We start from the raw sequence: 21,692 nt of genomic DNA, 5'->3' as shown, positions 1-21,692 counted from the left end.
ATCTAGTTCACATTTCTCAGCCTTTCGTACAGCTAGGAGTGGACACATGATTGTGTAATGGCTAAGAGAACATGAACCATAATTCTTGCACAATTCTCTATGTGTTTGCTCTCCTACCACCAACTAGCTGACTCCTCAAGGTGACATTGGCATCCGTGTGCTGCATTAACCTGGGAACTTGAATAGTGTGGAGCAGAGCTCCTACCCTGCCGCTTGACACCAATTGAATTATAATATAAATTAGAAACAAATTTCCAATGTAGCAGGTAGGGTTACCTTAATATAGTCACTATTTTCTGTCTTATGAGGTGCCCAATATCTTAGTTATGATTTCTGTCATTTAGAAGCTGGTATCTTTTGATAGTACCTCTCTTTCTGATTTCTCATTTCATTAAACCTTTGAAAATCATGCATCTCTCGACTCCTAGAGTGGCGCTCTCCTTCTTCGTTCACATCAAATCAGGTGGAAGAGCGAATAGCCCTGTCCTTCATCCCAGTCATCTACATGGGCGTGGCCTATGCTGCTGAAGGTTCATACCTGGGTCACCAGGAAAGTTTTGAGACAGACCGTGTTGTGGTCCGTCATTTCCCCTTCAACTTGCTCAGCTTGTCAGTGTTGTTGGGAGGGATCCATTTATTTTCCTCTGTGCAGATTCTATGTTTCTTGATTTCTGTGTATCTCAAAACTTTCATAATGACCCACACGGCAATCTCAATGAATTAGATATTTACGAGTCCACGTTCTTAGAAGTCTCCGCTCCAGTCAGCACTGTGACTTGGCTTCCTGCCCCTTTGACTCCCTTTGCCTATTTTTCTCCCACCCCAAACTCAGCCTTCTTTGTAGAGCAGTTTAGCCAGTGACTCTTTAGACTGACTCCTGCCTGTCTAGGTTATCCCTAGAGAGCCTGTTTGTCACAAAAATATCAGTTACGTAGGCATCTCAATTTATTTTAACCTCTAATCTAGATGAAAAAAAAAAAAAAAACCTTGGCACCCTTGGTTAGTAAAAAGTGACCTTTTACAGCATCAATTTCTACATATAAAGCACAGCAAATTCCAGGTGGTAATCTCCCTTAGGGGAAAAAAATCAGAAGATATGGCAATAATGGTTGCACATTTTCAGGTGCAGCTGGCGTGGGTCTGGGCATTGGTTTTGTCCTGCAGATGGGCAGTGCTGCTCAGAGCGTCCTGGACATCCCGCCACCAATTACCCTGTGTTGTCTCTTACCAGACCGTGTTGCCCATTTATATCACTTGCTGGACTCCTGTAAGCCCATGAGCCTGCTACCTCTCTTTCATCATGAAACAGTTTCCATCATGATAAAATCAAAGTGCTCAACTCTTAACATAACAAATACGCTGCTCCCCTAAATGATGCTACATAGGAATATCACTCATTTTGCCATTTATCTGGTGCGTAGATAAAATAGTAAGATATTAATGTAATTGTATCATAATTTAACTATTTCTCTAAAATTGTTAATTTGAGTTGTTTTCAAATCTTTGTGTATAGAAGTTTGTTTACTGTCCACTTCCACAGACTAAATTTCTAGATGTAATATTACCCGGTAAATAGGTATGAAGAATTCATAAGACCTCATACATTTCACTAAGTTGTTCCAAGAAAGGTATTATCAGTGGGGATTAGACTTTTGCCTCTAGTAGTTAGTAGGGTTACAACTCAGTCTGGAATCAGAGCTCCTAGAATACCTGGGAAGGGTTCTTTAACTTTGAACTTTAATGTTGACTGAATTCATGGTATGAAATGAAAACTACATACAGTTTAGTATCTGGTTAACCTAAGGATAAACTATTATAATTTTGATTACATTATAGTTTATGATTCATCCTTGCTAAAAAATAAGTACAAACCTTAGTCAAATGTGGCTGACAGAACAGTTTTGGTTCCAGTTTTTCCTCCTGGGCTGTCCGAGTTCTGCTGGTCATTTTCTGTGTATTTCATAGTGTTCTTGTTCTGTATTAGAAGGTTACTTTCTCTGAACAGGACATTTCTTACGCTTTGCAGCAAATTTTTAGTTTCCTTCTGCTTTTTAATCTATAAAGTCTACCCTAGTGTTGAAAAGAGACTGCTTTTCTCTTCTACCATGCTGAATATTTCTGCTCTGTTCTTCACTCCCTGAGCTATGTTCCCCTGTTTTTGAGGTCATCTTTAGAGTTTCCATGTTCTGTAGCTTACCTGGTTATGGTAGTTTCATCTAGAGCTCTGGATATGGGCAGAAATACCAGATCAAATTGTGCGTGTAATGGCATAGTCACCATGATGGTTTCTGTGTCACACTGTTAAGTGCCCTTCTGGGCTGGAGCAGGTCATTTTAAATATTTAACTACTTCTTAAACATATTCATGCAGCCTACACTTGTGAATGATGACTATAAAGTTATGACATAATTTATTATAGCAAAACTCTTGTTCAGATGCAAAAAGAATCAAAGGAAAACTTCAATGCAGAGATTCTCATCTCTTGAGGATTTCAGGAGTCTGCCTTAAAGGCAAGTGTGGGGTCCATGCTCTTGTAACATTGTTTTCCTTTCAATAATTATAAGATAAGACTTTACAGGAGTAATAACAAAATCAAAGTCACTGTTGAGTGCGACCAAGTGTGTTTTCTCCATGTTTCTAAAGGATTTACCTTAAGATGCATCATCTGAGCTCCATGTTTTGCTCGTCTAAATTCTGGTCTAGTTTAATGTAACCTCAGAGGCCCTTGAATCCAATTTAATTAGAACAGTAGTTGGTTAGCTAAAGTGGTTAAGTGAAGAAGGTGGTTATAACAGGAAATTGCTTTAAAAAGACATCTTTAAGATTTTACTTACCTCAAAAATATATAAATCTGTGTTCATTCACCAGTGTTTTCATTTCTCATGTGTGTCCCCCCTGAGTGGAGCCCTGCTTCATCTTTCTTGCATCAACCAGGCCAATAATTCATTGTCTGTGAGTTCTGGTTTTGCTTCTGTAAGTGGAGCAATAACTGAGAGACATGGGTGAAGCAATCCCAGTGCCGACGCCGTCTACATTTTTACGATTCCTTAAAAATATTTTACGGCTGTCTCTCTCACACCTAATCTGACAGTGTATTTCTTAGTGACTCAACTTTACAAACTCTTTCTGGTATTCAATATGCTTTTCAAAGAAGCCACTTTTTTCTTTTTTTTTGCATTTAAAGATCATTGATTTACATAACAGTTTGTGAAATTATGTAATTACATAATTACAAAAACAGGTTTAAGAGGCACAAACAGTGTTGGAAACAAACATAACTGACTCTTGTTAAGTACCCAGCTCACCTGGTGTGAAGAGGACTGAGGGGGACAGAGAGCAGTGTCCCTGCACCCAGCTCACCTGGTGTGAAGAGGACTGAGGGGGACAGAGAGCAGTGTCCCTGCACCCAGCTCACCTGGCAGGAACAGGACTGAGGGGGACAGAGAGCAGTGTCCCTGCACCCAGCTCACCTGGCAGGAACAGGACTGAGGGGGATAGAGAGCAGTGTCCCTGCACCCAGCTCACCTGGCAGGAACAGGACTGAGGGGGACAGAGAGCAGTGTCCCCGCACCCAGCTCACTGGGCGGGAGCAGGACTGATGGGGACAGAGAGCAGTGTCCCTGCACCCAGCTCACCTGGCAGGAACAGGACTGAGGGGGACAGAGAGCAGTGTCCCTGCACCCAGCTCACCTGGCAGGAACAGGACTGAGGGGGATAGAGAGCAGTGTCCCTGCACCCAGCTCACCTGGCAGGAACAGGACTGAGGGGGACAGAGAGCAGTGTCCCCGCACCCAGCTCACTGGGCGGGAGCAGGACTGATGGGGACAGAGAGCAGTGTCCCTGCACCCAGCTCACCTGGCAGGAACAGGACTGAGGGGGACAGAGAGCCCGCACCCAGCTCACCTGGCAGGAACAGGACTGAGGGGGACAGAGAGCAGTGTCCCTGCACCCAGCTCACCTGGCAGGAACAGGACTGAGGGGGATAGAGAGCAGTGTCCCTGCACCCAGCTCACCTGGCAGGAACAGGACTGAGGGGGACAGAGAGCAGTGTCCCCGCACCCAGCTCACTGGGCGGGAGCAGGACTGATGGGGACAGAGAGCAGTGTCCCTGCACCCAGCTCACCTGGCAGGAACAGGACTGAGGGGGACAGAGAGCCCGCACCCAGCTCACCTGGCAGGAACAGGACTGAGGGGGATAGAGAGCAGTGTCCCTGCACCCAGCTCACCTGGCAGGAACAGGACTGAGGGGGACAGAGAGCAGTGTCCCCGCACCCAGCTCACTGGGCGGGAGCAGGACTGATGGGGACAGAGAGCAGTGTCCCCGCACCCAGCTCACCTGGCAGGAACAGGACTGAGGGGGACAGAGAGCAGTGTCCCTGCACCCAGCTCACCTGGCAGGAACAGGACTGAGGGGGATAGAGAGCAGTGTCCCTGCACCCAGCTCACCTGGCAGGAACAGGACTGAGGGGGATAGAGAGCAGTGTCCCTGCACCCAGCTCACCTGGCAGGAACAGGACTGAGGGGGACAGAGAGCAGTGTCCCCGCACCCAGCTCACTGGGCGGGAGCAGGACTGATGGGGACAGAGAGCAGTGTCCCCACACCCAGCTCACCTGGCAGGAACAGGACTGAGGGGGACAGAGAGCAGTGTCCCTGCACCCAGCTCACCTGGCAGGAACAGGACTGAGGGGGATAGAGAGCAGTGTCCCTGCACCCAGCTCACCTGGCAGGAACAGGACTGAGGGGGACAGAGAGCAGTGTCCCCGCACCCAGCTCACTGGGCGGGAGCAGGACTGATGGGGACAGAGAGCAGTGTCCCTGCACCCAGCTCACCTGGCAGGAACAGGACTGAGGGGGACAGAGAGCAGTGTCCCCGCACCCAGCTCACTGGGCGGGAGCAGGAATGATGGGGACAGAGAGCAGTGTCCCTGCACCCAGCTCACCTGGCAGGAACAGGACTGAGGGGGACAGAGAGCAGTGTCCCCGCACCCAGCTCACTGGGCGGGAGCAGGACTGATGGGGACAGAGAGCTGTCTCCCCTGTAGGCTTGTTCTGGGCTCAGGGGACTCTCGGCTTGACAGAAATGCTTTGCACAAAGTGGGAGGCATTGGGTCATCTGGCAAGTTGGCCAAATGGGAGATGGATTAAGAAAGTTCTTCTTTACTTTGTAAGACCTTTATTAAATGTTTTATGGAGAAATTTAAATAGTACTTACTATGATGTCAGTTAAGGTGTGAATATTTTGCACAAACTCAAAACTTTTTCACTTGAGTTATTAGGAATGTTAACTTTTACTTTTTGGCACTCTCTAACACTTCTTTGGACCTAATTCTGGGCAATTTCAGTATCTGAGACTATTGGATATTTGAAGATGAGTCTTCCCATATGTTGATTTCTCACTTTGTCACCTCCTCTCTCCCCTTCCATCTTATCCTCCACCCTTCAGACAATTCTCTGTTCTCAAACACAAACCCTGGCTTCGCTGGTGTCAGTAACTGAAATCCCTTCATAAGCTTCATTTCAAACAACTGCTTCTTGCCATCACCACCCCGACTGTGAGGCTCCCTTCAGTGACCATGACTCTGGCAGTCCTTTCCCGGGACCCTCCACTTTCCCTCACTCCGCTCTAGTACACATTCCTCTTCTTCTCCGGCTTGTATTCCACGGTCAATCATTTTCCCTCCCTTGCTTACACTCTCAACCCCCTGATGGCCTCCTCGCTTTGTAAGTTTTTGTATGGAAAAATTCTAACCTTTTATCAATCTAATTATCTTTCTTTGACTGTACCCATGTGGTCCTAGACAAATGCAGAAGCGTGTGGTCAGTCTTACTTTAACAAATCTCTGATAGCTGACCTCAGGTGGGGTTAAAGCAGCCTGACTTTCCGGACTCCCTCACTTTCCCTCTCTCCTGCCTGTTGCACTCTTCCTGCCTGTGCTCTGAATGCTCATCCCTTCTCCCATCCGCTCTTAGCTGACCTTGCTCCTGCTCCTCTCAGAAGCAGCTCAAAGGCCCTTTCCTCAGTTCCCAGGCAACACTGCTCACCCTCCAGCTTCAGTTCCAGGACACTTTGCCTTCTTTTCTCTTCCTTTTGGCCACTTTCTTCCCCATCAAGTTTTCCCTGCTGCTGGATCATTCTCTTCAGTAGATTTTTAAACACCATTTTTTGCTGCCATTAAATAAACCCCAACCCCCTTTGTCTTGGCCCCTGCTCCTTCCCTAGCTTTTGCCCCACTTCTCTGCTCCTCTGCACATTGAGGGCTATCACAGAGTGAGCCCGGCACACTGCCCTTCTGTCTCCCCCACTCTTGAACTCATTCCAATCGAGCTTTTACCCTGTCACCAACCAAAATGTAGTGATATCACCAGATCTGCACACTGAGGGACCTGATACTGATGTTTCAGTCTTTGCCTTCCTGCACCTGTCGCAACCCAGTTGGGTCCAGTGGACCACTTCCCTGTACTCCATTCCCTGAACTTCTAGGGACTGGCCCTGTGGAACCTTCTCTGATACCTTTGTCAGCTCCTATGAGATTTCCTCTGCTGGTTCATCCTTATTTCTCCAACCAACATCTTCACACTGAAGTATCTCAGGACTTGAATTTCATCTATTCTTTATCGACACTCACTTCCTTGGAGAACTTAACTAATCTTAAGGCTTTAAATACCATCTAAACCTTTACATTTGTGTTTTAACCTAGATCTCCTTCTGGTACATGCAATTCCTATTCAATCTCCACTTTTAAGTCTAATGGGAAGTTCAAATTTAATATATCCAAGACTAATATCTTGATCTTCTCACCTAAAACTTGACTCTCCTGTACGATTCTCTATTTTAGTAAACATAATTTTATTTTTTAAGGTGCTCAGTATATCAGTTAGCTATTGCATTATAACAAATCACAGCAAGAATTAAAAGCTCAAAAGCTTAAAACAACAATGATTAATTATTAATTCACATGTCAAGATTGATTTGGATTTGGCTGGTCTGGCTTGGCCTGGTATGTTGTTATCTCTACTTTAGGCTTTGGAAGCAAGGCAGCCCTACTTCCTGCTGTAGGTCTGCTGGTCACCTGAGCAACTCTAAACAGATGTGTTTTTTATTTCCCTAGAACAAGCATATTGCTTGGTCAGGGCATATTGCTTTCATGCTGATGGAACAAGTGTAAAAGGGCAAGAAATAACATGCCAGGGCTCTTAAGTCTTAGGTTCATAAACGGCAGGCAGTCACCTCCATACTCATGTCATCGGCCAAAGTTAAGTGCATGGTTGAGCCCATAGTCAAGGAGTGGGAAAAGGGGTGCTGCCCACAGTGGGGCCATGGGTGGGGCAGGATGCTGGGTGACATGGAGAATTAAGGCCAGTCATTTGGCTGATCACACTTGGTCAAAATTCTTGCTGTTGTTGTTGATTCCTCTTTCTCACCCCTCCTTCCCCCCAAAATTCAGTCAATAAATTCTGTTGACTTTATCTTCAAAAATACATCCCAAATCTAGTCACTTCTCACCATATTCACTGCTACCACTCTGGGCCCAGTCATCATTATGTCTTATTTGGGTAACCATAATAGTCTTCTGTCCAGTCTCCTTGCTGTCAACTTTTTCTCTTCTCTTCTCTTCTCTTCTCTTCTCTTCTCTTCTCTTCTCTTCTCTTCTGTTCTCTCTCTTTCTTTCTTTTAAATCACAGCTGTGTACATTAATGCAATCATGGGGCACAATGTGCTGGTTTTATATATAATTTGAAATATTTTCATCAAACTGGTTAAGATAGCCTTCATGGCATTTTCTTAGTTATTGTGTTAAGACATTTATATTCTACACTTAGTAAATTTAACATGTACCCTTGTAAAATAAACTGTAGGTGTGGTTCCACCAAGTACCCTTCTCCTCCCATCCTCCACCATTCCCTCCTCTCCCTCTCCTCTTTCCCCTTCTTTTTGGGCTATAATTGGGTTATAGCTTTCATACGAAAGCTATACATTAATTTCATAGTACGGCTGAGTACGTTGGATACTTTTTCTTCCATTCTTGAGATACTTTGCTAAGAAGAATATGTTCCAGGGTGGCGCCTGTGGCTCAAGGAGTAGGGTGCCAGTCCCACATGCCGGAGGTGGTGGGTTCAAACCCAGCCCTGGCCGAAAAGCCACAAAAAAAGAAAAAAAAAAAAAAAGAATATGTTCCAGCTCCATCTATGTAAACATCAAAGAGGTAAAGTCTCCATCTTTTTTTTTTTTTTTTTTTGGCTTCTCAACAGCATATTTTAATTATAACCATTGCCTGGCACAGGGAAAACTAACAAATGTTTTTTAAGCATCATTGCAACATTGTATTCCTGATAATTTGAGTAAACCAAACTATGAGTAAATGAATGATACATGCCCAAAAATTATCATGGTTTGAATTATCAGTGGCCACTGGACTTAAACTTTTAGTTCAAGACCTTGATCTAGATTTTGACCTAGACCTAGACTGTGATCTTGACTGAGATTTGGATCTAGGTGGTTCTTTTTTCCTGGATTCCTTTTCATATCTTGAGCCTGACTTACAATGTGTTTTAGAATCTGTTTTAGAGGTGCCTCTAGTTTTGGTGTGAGATGCAGACCTAGAGCATGATTTAGCCTTCATTTCTTTCTTGGGCTGGGACTTGGACCGTGATCTCGAATTGGATTTAGACCTTGCTACGCTGTGGTCTTCCAGATGGTCTACTGTTTCTAGGACTACAGGATTTTCTATAGTTGTAATCAAAAGACTGAATTGTTGATCTGCTTCTTTCATAACTTCAGCTTTTAGAACGTCTATGTCTGTCATAATCATCATAGCATGAAGAACTGTGCACATTTCTTCCTTCCTTGGCTTTCATCTGATTTGGCGTATTCCCACTTCCCTGTGTATTTCAATCTGACATCCACAAATCCATGTTCTGTCCAAATTATGCAAAGCATCTTCAGCACCACGAACATCCTCAAATTGAACATAAGCAAATCCTCTTGGATGGCATGCGTAGAAATCAAGTGGAACATACACATCAACTATAGGACCATAACCACCAAATTCATGTCCTAAATCTTCAGACCTTTTCCTAAACGTCTCCAAGAGATTTAAAACTACTCACGTTAGCAACGACCAAAAATTAAGAAAAAAAAAAGGTAGCAAATACTTCACCATATTCCTCCTCGATCCCGTTATTTCACCACAATTCTTTTTTTCAAACTGAAAAATATCTCTCTGAGCCAGGGGGCGCACACTCTAAAGGTGAATTTCAAATAAATGGAGAGCCAGATGTTAGGTCACCGGAAATACAGTAGCCAGGGCTGGCTGCATGCACAGGAAGCTAGAAGGAAGTTCCTCCCCATCAAGTGCAGAGTGGGGAGGGCAACAAAACCCCTCCATGCACCTGCACTTCCAGGGGTCGCCCAGCTAGGGCAGGGGCTCCACCCTTACTCCCACTCTGCGGCTAAGGCCAGTGGCCAGGCCTAGTCTTGCACTGAACCCGCCATCTTCACCGTCTCCATCTTTTTTTAAGGCTGCATAATATCGTGTACATATACCACAATTTATTAATCCATTCATGGGTCGATGGGCACTTGGGCTTCTTCCATGCCTTAGAAATTATGAATTGGTCTGCAATAAACATTCTGGTACAAATGTCTTTGTTATAGTGTGATTTTGGGTCTTCTGGATATATATCTAGTAGAAGAATTATAGGATCAAATGGCAGGTCTATTTTTAAATTCCTAAAAGATCTCCAAACGTCTTTCCAAAAGGAACATATTAGTTTGCACTTCTAGCAGTGCAGAAGTATTCCCTTTTCTCCATATCCATGCCACCATCTCTGGTTTTGGGATTTTGTGATGTGGGCTAATCTTACTGGAGTTAGATGATATCTTCAAGTAGTTTTGATTTGCATTTCTCTGATGATTAAGGATGATGAGCATTTTTTCACATGTCTGTAGGCCATGCGCCCGTCTTCTTCAGAGAAGTTTCTCTTCAAGTCCCTTTGCCCATCCTGAGATGGAATCACTTGTTCTTTTCTTGCTAATATGTTTGAGTTCTCTGTGGATTCTGGTTATTAAACCTTTGTCAGAGACATAACCTGCAAATATCTTCCCCATTCTGAGGGCTGTCTGCTTGCTTTACTTATTGTGTTCTTGGCTGTGCAGAAGCTTTTTAGTTTGATCAGGTCCCAGTAATGTATTTTTGGTGTTGCTTCAATTGCCTGGGGGGTCCTCCTCCTAAAACACTCGCCTAGCCCAATTTCTTTAAGTGTTTTCCCTGCACTTTCTTCAAGTATTTTTATACTTTCATGTCTTAAGTTTAAATCTTTAATCCAGTGAGAGTCTATCTTAGTTAATGGTGAAAGCTGTGGATCCAGTTCCAGTGTTCTACAGGTTGCCAGCCAGTTCACCCAGCACCATTTGTTAAATAGGGAATCTTTTCCCCACGGAATGTTTTTAATTGGCTTGTCAAAGATTAAATAATGGTAAGTAGCTGGATTCATCTCTTTGTTCTCTATTCTGTTCCAGACATCTACTTCTCTGTTTTTGTGCCAGTACCATGCTGTTTTGATCACTATTGATTTATAGTATAGTCTGAGGTCTTCCTGATTTGTTTTTATTTCTGAGTAATGTCTTGGGTATTTGAGATTTTTTCTGATTCTACATAAAATGAAGTATTTTTTTTATATCTTTAAAGTATGACAGTGGAGCTTTAATAGGGATTGCATTAAAATTATATATTGCTTTGGGTAGAATGGACATTTTAACAATGTTGATTCTTCCCAGCCATGAGCATGGTATGTTTTTCCATTTGTTAATATTTTCAGCTATTTCTTTTCTTAGCATTTCATAGTTCTCTTTATAGAGACTTTTCACATTCTTTGTTAGGTAAACTCCCAAATATTTCATCTTCTTTGGCACTACTGTAAAAGGAATAGAGTCCTTGACTGTCTTTTCAGCTTGACAATTGTTGGTATATTATAAAGGCTACCGATTTATGAGTGTTGATTTTGTAACCTGAGATGCTACTGTATTCCTTGATCACTTCTTAGAGTTTTGTAGTAGAATCCCTGGTGTTTTCCAGATATATGATCATATCATCTGTGAAGAGTGAAAGTTTGATTTCCTCTGACCCTATATGAATATCCTTGATCGCCTTTTCTTCCCTAATTGCGATGGTTAAGACTTCCATTACAATGTTAAAAAGCAGTGGAGACAATGGGAAACCTTGTCTGGTTCCTGATCTGAGTGGAAATGGTTTCAATTTAACTCCATCCAATACAATATTGGATGTGGGTTTGCTGTAGATGGCCTCTATCAGTTTAAGAAATGTCCCTTCTATCCCCATTTTCTAAAGGATGCTGGTTATTATTAAAAGCTTTTTCTGCATCAATTGAGAGAATCATATGGTCTTTGTTTTTTTATTTTGTTTATGTGCTGAAGTATATTTATAGATTTATGTATATAGAACCAGCCTTGAGACCCTGGAATAGAACCCACTTGTTCATGGATTATAATTTGTTTGATGTGTTGCTGGATTCTTTTTGGTAGGATCTTGTTGAATATTTTTGCATTCATATTCATTAGTGATATTGGTCTATAATTTTCTTTTCTTGTTTAGTCTTTTCCTGGTTTGGGGCTAAAGGTGATGTTTGTGTCATAGAATGTGTTGGGTGGTATTCCTTCTTTTTCTATATTTTGGAAAAGGTTAAGTAATATAGGTACTAGTTCCTCTGTAAAGGTTTGATAGAATTCTGATGTGATCCCATCTGGCCCCGGGTTTTTCTTTTTAGGGAGATTTTTGTATAGTTGATGCTATTTCAGAAATTGATATAGGCTTGTTCAACATTTTCTCTTCATTCTGGCTAAGTCTAGGAAGGTGGTGTGCTTCCAAGTATTAGTCAATTTCCTTCAAATTTTCATATTTCTGAGAATAAAGTTTCTTGTAATATTCATTGAGGATTTTTTTTTTTAATTTCTAAGGAGTCTGTTGTTATTTTGTCTTTACCATTTCTGATTCCTGGTTAGGTTAACCAAAGTTTTATCTATTTTATTGACCTTTTAAAAAAACCAACTTTTTGATTTATTGATCTGTTGTATAATCCATTTGTTTTCAATTTCATTTAATTCTGCTCTAATTTTGGTTATTTCTTTTCTTCTGCTCGATTTGGGATTGGAATGTTCTTCCTTTTTCAGTTGCTTGAGATGTCCCATTAAGTTGTTAACTTCCTCCCTTTCTGTTCTCTTGAGGAAGGCTTGCACTACTGTAAATTTCCTTCTTAGGACTGCCTTTGTGGTATCCAGAGGTTCTGATAATTTGTGTCTTCATATAGTTTTATTCCAAAAATTTGGTAATTTCCTTCTTAATCTTGTCTATGACCCAGCTATTATTCAGCATAAGGTTATTTAGTTTCCATCTTTTTGTATGAGTATGCAGATTCCTGTTGTTACTGAATTCAACCCTTATTTCAAGATGGTCCAAGAAGATGCAAGGAATAATTTCTGTTCTTTTAAATTTGTGGAGGTTAGACTTGTGACCCAAGATGTGATCAATTTTGGAGGACAGTCTATGGGCTGATAACTTTTTCTTTTCTTGATGGCATTTATTGATAAGATAACCAGAGTGAGTACATAGGATTCATGCTTCTCCATGGGCCTTAGTGTGTGTCACACTTTATGGGGGCAAGACATGATTGCAAGAGGGACTATACCTAACAATTGCAATCAGTGTAACTGGCTTATTGTACCCTCAATGAATCCCCAACAATAAAAAAAAAAGAAAATGTTAAAAAAAAAAGATAACCAGAGTGGTCCTATCAAGATATGCCATTATTTTTGAATCCTTCTAAAAGATTTTGATGATAGATTAAACCCCCCAAATTCTCCCTCCTTTCCTCCTCCCTCCCTTAGAAGAGTCAGAGTCTTGCTATGTTGCCCAGGCCAACTCCTGGACTCAAGTGTGATCCTTCAGCCTCCCATAGTGCCAGGATTCTAGGTGTGAGCTACCACACCCAGAAAAGGTCAAGATTCTTACAATGGCCTAAAAGAATGTATCAGCTTTTGATCCCACCCCCTTACTTCTATGATTTCATCTTCATTTTCTTCTGTCTGGTTTTGCTCCAGGCATACTGCACTTCTTGATATTTTTTAAGACGTCAATCACACCCTTGCCTCAGGATCTTTGTACTTGCTATCCCTTCCACCTGAGATGCTTGTGCTCCAGACACCTTGTCTTGTTCTCTTACTTCCTCAAGTCTCTGTAAAAAACACTACTTTCTCAGTGTGGCCTGAACTATTCAGTTTGCTCCTTTTCACTCAGCCTCAAAACTTGCTACCCTCGCACTCCCCATTCTCCTTTCTTGCCTTGTTTTTTCATAATACTTGTCACCATGTAACTCATGCTTTATATGTTTGTTTGCTTATCTATTTATTTATTGGGTTTATTTACTAGAATATAAACTCGATTTTTATAACTTCTAGCAGAGCTTTTGTTCCTGTTCAGCTGTCTGAAATAATGTTTGGCATATAGTAGATCCTTAGTAGATCCATCTTTGATAAATGAATGAATGAATTTTCCTGTTTCATAAGTATTTAGTTTATAATGAGCAGAAATATTATTTCTTTGCTTATTTGTGAAACATTACCAGTACACAGCTAATGATGTTTAACTTTTGAATTACTGTTTGTTATTTATAGTTTCCTATAGTCAGCTATGGGTTTATAAATTATTTTGCCAATTTTTTTATAATTTGGATGTTGGTAAATTATTCTTAAAATAATAGAGATGTATGCATTTAAATTACTTCTTTTCAAATGAGCTTTAATTTTTTTTCTAGTTTTTGTTTAATCTATAATCTTTACTCTGGGTAGCATGACATCTTTATGATTTCTGTCTTTTCTTTTATAAAATGACTGGTTTTGCAAATTTCAGCAAAAATTGCCTCAGTAGTGGAAATAAATAAGTTTAATTCTCCTTTAGGTTTCAAGATGATTAAAATTGAGAGTAGGTGAGTTGTTTTTTTCATGTTATTTCTTCAGATTGATAATTTTATTTTCAAGCTATTTTATTTTTCTAAGCCCTCCTTTTCCCTCCTCTACCCAGGGCAAGATAAATCACTTTACCTTGCAGAAATGTGCTGGCAGCATCCTGTAAAATCTTTGAGGAAGCTTATCCATTGTCATTAACTTTGGAAGATTCATGGAGCTCTATAAAAGACATAAAAAGTCAGTGCTTTGAAGCTGGTGATTATTATTATTTTTTTTTAACTTTTCTTTCCTTTCCTATATGCAAGGGGTGGGTGGGCATATTGCCTTAGTTTTAATGATAGTGTTTGTTACATAATCAGAGATAGTCATTCTTCCCCAGCTCTAACAGGGGTAGTAACTGCTCACCCCCTGAAATGGAGGCTGGTCTGCAGTAAGAATTATGTGTCTGGATTATAGGAATTCCTTTGCTTGTCCTAGCTTCTATCCATAAGTTTAGTTTCCTTTGTATATTTTATAAAGTTACTTTCATTTCTTTTACTTTATGAAAGGCTATTGAAGTAGAGGTTTAAAGGAAATAAATACATTGCTGCAATTCTCTGCAACCATTATGTCCCTTTCTATAAGTCAGGCTGAAGGCAATTATCAACAAAATGTGTGGAATTATTATTTGCCACTGACACACCACTTATCACACACGTTTGTAAAGGCACAGGGGATATGTTGGATTAGGTTTTCCAGGTCTTTATAAACAGCTCTGCTGATCTTTGTTTTCATTCAAATTTAAATGTTTCTAAATTCATATTTAAACTGTAATTTGAACAGGAAACAATTCCTCCTTATCCTGCTTCATGCTCTACATCCCAAAGGAAGATTTCTTTTTCTTTTTTTTTCTAGCAATGCATCATTTTGGTTTTCCCTGCTGAAATGATCAAAATAGTTCTCTTTACATAAAAAAAAAATGGCACTTAAATAGTGTCATTTTTAATGGCTGGCACATGTTAAGAAAAACATATTCTGGCTCAGGGCCTGTATTTCAGCGGCTGGGGTGCCAGTCACATACACTAGAACTGGTGGGGTTGAATTCAGCCTGGACCTGCCAAACAACAATAACAACAACAACAACAACAGCAACAACAGCTGGGCATTGTGGCAGGTGCCTGTAGTCCCAGCTACTTGGGAGGCTGAGGCAAGAGAATCACTTAAGCCCAAGAGTTTGAGGTTGTTGTGAGCTGTGACACCACAGCTGGCACTCTACTGAGGGCAACAAAGTGAGACTCTGTCTCACCCCCACAAAAAAAAAAAGAAAAGAAAAACATATTCAGTATTTGATCTCTCTCCTAAAATAAAAGCAATAGATTGGTGACTCTGAGGAAAAAAAGAAAGAAACAGCCACCCCAGCATTCTCCTACAGAAGCCTTTCCTTTTGTCTCTGTGATCTCCTGATATTTTCTTTGGGATCCAGCGATCCTTTGTCTTTACCTCTTGCAGAAAAGAAATAGGAAGCTCTGCCTTAAAGAAACAAGCAGGAAGAAAAACGAAGGGACACACCATCATGGACGGCTTTGCAGAAATTTCCAAAGTTAATATCTCCCTAAGGAAGGGTGGTGAGCAGTTATTCGCTTTGGAATGTCAAAGTCTTATTTTTAGTCATTTAAATGTGAATGTTAATAAGAACACAATTAAACAGTCTACAGCCCATGTGAGAATCATCAACGTTATGAACAAGAGAAGGCATCTAAATGATAAACGTAATTGCTGAAATCGGGTTGTAGGGAAAAAAGGCGATTAGACCTAGCATATGCAGTGGGGTTTTAATCAGGTCTTTCCTTATTTTTTTATAATACTCCTCTCCCACCCATCCACCCCCACCTAAGTATCAAGTACAATATGGTTTTCCTCTTGGGTCTAGAGGGAAGGAGATATATATGGTGCTTCACAGACAAAGGAGTGAATGTCCTCTTTCCCTCTCCACTTGCTGCCTTTGACAGTCTCTTGGCTCGGCCACTCCTGTTGGTTTCGCTCCTGGCTGGAGCCACATCCACATGCCAGGAGGTCTGGGGCATTTTCTCTGTGTGAGGGCACACTGGGATTTAAACAGAGGGGTGTGATGAGGATTTCTCTGTCTCAGTGGAATGCTAAAACAAAGGACTGCTTGGACCTCAGCACACCTTCTTTTTTTAAATTTTAAAGCACTGGAATAATGCTACATCATGAAAGAGGTTTTTAATTTTCTGCTTTTGAAGCTTGTCAAGGAAAACATTCAGTTAATCAACAGCTATTCATTGGTGCTGATTTTGTTCTCATGTTCAGAGTCTTCACATCTGCTGTCGTATGGCTACACCAGGATTTTAAGGGCCCAAGGAACTTCTCACCCGGCAGCATTTAGACTTTGCTTGTCTGGAGGCAAGAGGCCCCACTAGGCCTGGAGAGCCAGAAGAGCAACCGGCTGTAATCTTCTGTGTGCAGAGTGGCCTCTGGAGTCCCTTCACCTGGCTGTGAGTCCTAGTTTTCTCGCTTTCAAGCAGAGACCTTAGTGAGTTGCCTAACCTCCCCAAGCCTCAGTTTCCTCCTCTGTGATACCGGGGCAGCCACCATATCTCCCTTACAAGGTTGAGGTAAACTGTTTAGAGCAGTGTCTGACACATTGTAGCTCATGAGTTGGGAGTGGAGGAGGCTGAGAATCAGAACGATTATACTTTGTATTTAATGTGAGATGTGACTGAACTGTACAAAATTAAAGTGACTCATTAAAAAGTGCGACAGCAGCACTGAGTTTTCTTCCACCCCAACACTTAGGTGTAAGAGATTTCTTTTATAGGCACACCTCATTTCATGGCACTTCACTTTATTACATTTCCCAGATACTGCATTTTGTACGATTCGAAACTTTGTAGCAATCCAGCATGCACATTTTGGTAATTTGTGCAGTATCTCAAACTTTTTCATTATTATTATGTCTGTTATAATGGCTGGAAATATCTTTGATGTTACTTTTATAATCTTTTGTGGGCACCACAAATCAAATCTATATAAGACAGTGTTAATCAATGTTGTGTGTTCTGTTGGCTCCACTGACTGACGATTACCCCATCTCTGTCCCTGTTGTTGGACCTCCCCATTCCCCGAGACTTAACAATGTTGAAAGGAGGCCAGTTAATAACCCTACCATGGCTTCTAAGGGTTTAAATCCCTCACCTTAAATAAAAAACTGGAAACTTTGATTCAACTGTATAAAAGCAATTCATGGAACCAAAACATTTGTAACCTGTAATGTTCTGAAATTTAAAAATATCTGGAAATGATTAAGCTTAGAGAGGAAGAAACGTCAAAAGCCAGAATGGGGTGAAAGCTTCCTGCACCCAACAGCCAAGTGTCCCTCCAGTGACCACACAAGTGATATGAACATGAACCTGCCTTGCTGATATGGAAAAAGTTTGAGTGGTCTGGACAGAAAATCAAACAAGCTGCAACATTCCCTTAAAACCAGACCTAATCCAGAGAAAGACCCTAAGGATGCCCTTCAATTCCATGAAGGCTGAAAGAGGTGAGGAAGCTGGAGAATAAAAATCGGAAGCTCGCAGATGTTCATGAGGTTGAAGGAAAGAAGCCATCTTCACGCGTGAGGTGCGGGGGGCAGCAGGTGCTGACGCAGAAGCTGGGTGAGTTATCTGGAAGGTCTGGCTGAGGTCACAGATGGAGGTGTAGACAGAATAGTTTCCTACTGGAAGAAGACACATATTTTTATCTCACCATCTTGATTCAACGACAGTTTCAGAATCTAGACCATGGGAATTAATTTTCTCTGGAGTTCCTATGACACCTCTTTCACACTTCTAAGAGTCATCTTCTCAGTCACTCACTGAAATCAGCGAGTCACGTTAAATGGCAGCTGCTACAGTTCTAGTGGGATCTGGACTGTCTTACTGACCAGGTATGTTTCTTCATTGGCAAAGGTACCACAGCTCCTCCCACAACAAAGATCTGAAATGACGGAGATGCCACGCAGGACGCAGACGCACGAGGTCACACTGACGGAGATGCCACGCTGGGCGCACAGCGCGGGCCCTGGGGGCGCAGATGCAGGTTGTCACATCGAGTCAGTTATGTTGGTCTCAGTTTTAAAAGATGGTTTTGGTTTCATGGACTTGAAATAAGCCAGTAACATTTACTTCTGTAAAAATACCTTGGAACAGATTTAGAAAAGTGCTGTGAACCAGGATTTAGTCATTCATGACCCTGGAATCTTTGCCTGACATTTAAGAAATTACAGATAGACTGTCACTCTCTGCTGTAGGCCCATTAATCTCTTCTTTTTCTCTTTTCGTCTGTTTCTTATAATTTCTGTTCCTTTTATTCTCATTACTTGATCTCTTATTTTCTTTGTCTTATTTCCCTGTAATTTCCCTAACTTTCTATCACAGAATAGTTATTTTCCAGCCCTATCAGGGAGAGTCAGGAACAGACAGTTAATTTCTACTCGAATGTATTTTCCTTCCTTTAATCTGAGGAGATGCTTTATTTTCTCATTAAGAGAGTATTACATATGTATAATATAATATACTGTCTGTTACCCTTTTATTTTTTATCTCCGAGTATGCAAACGATAATATAGGGAAGCAACATAATCTCAGTAAATATCACTCCTAGAGTTCTCATCAGAGAAAATAGGTCAATTTTCTCTATGCCAGTACTTATGTTTCTAAACTGATAGTTCCTTGGATCTTTTTACGTCCAAGTAGTAGTATTGAGGTCAGGACTTTATGAAAGTCCAGAGATTTTGTTTCCATTGATAAACTGTATAAAAAAGATGTCCCATTCCCTTTCCATTTCTGTAGCAGAATTCTTTGGAAGTGGTTAGTGTTAGTTACCATTTTCCCCCTCCTGCCCCCTGCTCCCCACCTCTCCAATGCATACACACACAGACACACATACATACATATGTGTGTGAGTGTATCAGCTAAGATCAGAGCCCCAAATCAAAATAATGTTCTCCAATTCAATTCAACAAACTACAAAGATGACAAATACAGTTACTTTCCTCTTGAACAATGTTCAGCAAACTACAGCATGCCAGATACGGCTTACTACCTATAAATAAAGTTTTATTGGAACACTGTCATGTTCATGTGTTTCCATATTGTCTGTGGCTGCTTTTGAGCTACAATGACAGGGTTGTAAAGTTTTGGCAAGTCTAAAAACCTAAAATATTTACTACATGGTCCTTTATAGAAAATGTTTACTGACTCCAGCTATAGAAACTTCCACTTAGTGTGGAGAGTGGAGTGGAGAGTAATGGGCAAGGCAGCATAGGTGGCATTTGCTCACCTTTATTATATGTTACAATGGACGAGGAGGCAGGATGTTTTGTGTTTCCATTGTAAGTATATCCTGCTTACACTTCTTTTATAGAACTTGAAAGTAGGCAATTGCAGTTATTATTTTTGAAAAGCTGTCTCCCTTACCATTCAACTATGTTTATTCAGCAAACACTTACTGAGGACCCACTTTGTTCCGGGCATTGCTCTAGGCCGGGAAGACTCAGTAATAACAGTGACACAATATGGTTTCACTCTCTCCACAGGTTCTGAAGTCTAGATTAGGTGTTGCAAATTCTAATATTTTACAGGGACCAGGCTGCTTGAGTGAAGCAGCTTGGTTGTGAGACGCAGATTCACTTTCTTTGACTATTAAAGAAAATATTTTTCTTTTCTTTTTTTATTTTGCTTTCAATCTTCTTACTTTGAAGTTTTTCTTCATTTTCTTTCTTTCTTTCTTTATTTTTTATTGAGACAGAGTCTCACTTTGTGGCTTTTAGTAGAGTACTGTGGCGTCATAGCTCACAGCAACTTCCACCTCCTAGGCTTAAGCGATTCTCTTGCCTCAGCCTCCCAAGTAGCTGAGAATACAGGTGCCTGCCAGAAGGCCTGGCTTTTTTTTTTTTTTTGTTAGAGACGGGGTCTCAACTCTGGCTCATGCTAGTCTTGAAGCTCTGAGTTTAGGACAATCCTAGGGTGCTAGGATTACAGGTGTGAGCCACCACGCCCGGCTGTAGAAATAATTTTCACTTCTGCAGTTCATGTGCTTTCTTCTTTTCTTGAAGCATGAGCTACTTTTAGATTATTATTCACCCTTCTGTTTCTGATAAAGACATCTTACATGAGGAAAACATCAATGTATGATAATGAAGGAGGGCTGACATTTGGCTTCAGCATCAGGGAGGTAATAAGGAATGGTGGGGACTGTGACATACTAGAAACTAGTAAATTCTCCAAAGGGAACACCAGCTACTCAACTCCAGGGTCTTATCAGCTACAGAAATGTCATATCCTCCTCCTTTCCCCTCCTCCCCCTTCATCATCTTCACCTCCTTCTCCTTTTTTCATCTTCTTCTTTTGAGGGGAGAGAGAGAAGCTGGGCAGCTGATTTGGATTTTATGTGAACTTTTAATTTTTAAATATTGGATCAATTGAAAAAATACTGTGCAGACAGAACTCTATTTATGTGTCTGTCAAATTTTATTTATAGTCTATGAGTATTTTTACTTTATGTATGAGAACTATTTAAGATATAACTACCTTGGTTTAAAAATACCAAAATTCTCAAAGATTCCTTTGTTGTGTGTTATTATTATTACTATTTTCCAAACAAAAATAATGTTCATATAAAAGTAACATATCTGAGGTCCTGAAAAATCTCTTCCTATTTCCCCAAGAAAATACTACTGAAAATGTAAGACTTTTGTGAGCATTTAAAGAGGCAATACATTTGAACATTTTACATATATATGTGTGCATATATATATATGTTTTTTTTTTAGAGATAGAGTCTCACTTTGTTACTCTAGGTTGAGTGATATGGTGACAAAGCTCACAGCAACTTCAAACTCCTGGACTCAAATGATTCTCTCCTCTCAGTCTCCTGAGTAGCTGGGACTACAGATGCCTGCTATAGCACCTGGCTAGTTTTTCTAGTTTTAGTAGAGATGGGGAGGAAGGGTCTCACTCTTGTTCAGGTTGGTCTCAAACTCCTGAGCTGAAGGGATCCACCTGCCTGGCGTTACAGGTGTGAACCACCATACCCAGCCTGTGTAAAAACTTTTTTGTAAGTGATAAAGCATTGTATAGATATTAGTTTATAAACTGATAAAAGAGATTCCACATTATCTGCAAGAGCTTGGGAAAGATAGGTTTATTTGTTTTCTTGCCAGATACAGACTTTGATGTGGGTCTCTGAAGAAGACTGGGGCTGTCTGAGCAAAGACCAGAACATTATTTTCTAAATTATTTCTGAGAAATGCATGTAAGTAGTGGTGTTTGGGAAATGCTGCCATAGAGAAGTAACTCTAGAGTTCATTTAGGGAACTGTGTCTAACTGTGTAATTAAAATACAGTTGAGTCTACTGAACACTTGTTTGAAGAATTAGGAAACTGAAAAATTTCCTGGGCCTGCCGGGTAAGGCTGGAGAATTTGGACTTTATTTTGTAGGAAATAGGCATTATTAGAGGTTTTGAGCTGCCAAAAGATGTGTTTATCTTTGAATTTAAGTAAACTCCTTTAACAGTGGTAGGTATGATGAATAACTTTAGGTAAGTGACCAGATGCTGGGAAGCAAGTTCGTCCAACTGAGAAAACACCCGAGGAGCACCAATGAAGGGTCAGGTTAGAAGAAGTTTTCCATACTCTTTCTCCTGTCTTTGATAAAGTTGGATTTTA

The 21,692-nt window shown here is 41.0% G+C and overlaps 1 pseudogene; it reads right to left on the bottom strand.

The window, feature by feature from the left end:
* Window positions 1–8,430: 8,430 nt before the first annotated feature.
* LOC128573450 (serine/arginine-rich splicing factor 10-like) lies at window positions 8,431–9,494 on the bottom strand (annotated as a pseudogene).
* Between the last annotated feature and the right edge of the window lie 12,198 nt (window positions 9,495–21,692).

Source organism: Nycticebus coucang, chromosome 21, assembly GCF_027406575.1.
Source record: "Nycticebus coucang isolate mNycCou1 chromosome 21, mNycCou1.pri, whole genome shotgun sequence".
NCBI lineage: Eukaryota > Metazoa > Chordata > Mammalia > Primates > Lorisidae > Nycticebus > Nycticebus coucang.
The sequence above is the reverse complement of the archived record's forward strand: the minus strand, read 5'-3'. Positions and strand labels throughout refer to the sequence as shown.